Genomic DNA, 1,191 nt, shown 5'->3' on the forward strand with positions numbered 1-1,191 from the left:
TTAGAATTTTCTATTTTTCCATTCGAATGCCATTCCGAAGGAATGGCATTCGAATGGAAAAATAGAAAATTCTAAGTGGAAAACTCGGAAAAATCCGGAAGAACGCAAAAATTTTGAATTTTTTTCGACGAAAGCTTGGAAAATTTCGGGTAATTGTGAAACTCATTGGGAGCTTCAATCAATTGGGAACAATTTTCTCCAATGTTTCATAACCGATTCGAATGGTTGCTGCTTTTTTAGAAACGTGTTTAGAAGAAGGAGTGCACTAAGTTTTAATTTTTCCGATAGTTGGCGCAGGGGTCGAGCTATGCTTAAAAAATGCAGTTGGTTCGTTGGTAGCCTTTTACCTAGATTAGTATATAGGATTAATTTTTTCCGTTAAGTGGGTCAAAGAGCGAACTATTCGAAACAGTCTTATTAATGGTCCGATTTGCTTGAAATTTAGCACGTAGGTAGCTTATTGGCTGTGTTAACATATATGATATTTTTCTTCAATCCAATTGAGACGCAAACATGCGGGTATTGGCTATTTAACAAACCTTATTACACAGGCCAACAAAAATGGCAAAAAATTGTATGCAGCAAATGTTAACGCTATTTTTAACAGATTTTTTTGTGCTGATTACGAATCCGCAAGCAAAAAGTTGCCATCAGCTCCAGATTTTAAGAAAAAAACGAGGTCAAATTGCTCTAGCAAAGAAACAAAGGATGGTAGAACCGTCCACTTAGGCTTTGATTATTCAATTCATTTAAAAAATCTTCATAAATCGACAACTGAAAATCTCACATCATGAAGATCTTTAATTATGTAATTAATTAAAACCAAGACTGTTAACTTTTGCGAGATTGTTCATATTTACGAAAGGCTCAAGAATTAAAAAAAAAACAAGTTTCATTAATTAAAAATAAATGTTTTATTTAAAACTTCAAAAGAAACTTGTATTCGTTTCGTATGTTACACAAATAAACAAACCGCATATGCAGGGGAACTTCGGGTATTGTGGTATAGGTATTTTTTTTTTTGAGTTATGGGTATTTCCATACGTCGCATACGTGACAGTCGTACGTTTCAACGTGATACAAACAAGGAATACCATTTGTTTTCTTTAACTTTTTTGGGCCATTGTATAGCACAAAATTAGCTCTATATTTAACCGAAAATTGAAAACAATCGAACTGCATGGTCCTGAA

The sequence above is a fragment of the Rhagoletis pomonella genome, unplaced genomic scaffold, assembly GCF_013731165.1.
Source record: "Rhagoletis pomonella isolate Grant_MI unplaced genomic scaffold, Rhpom_1.0 Rhpom_scaffold_03597, whole genome shotgun sequence".
Lineage (NCBI taxonomy): Eukaryota > Metazoa > Arthropoda > Insecta > Diptera > Tephritidae > Rhagoletis > Rhagoletis pomonella.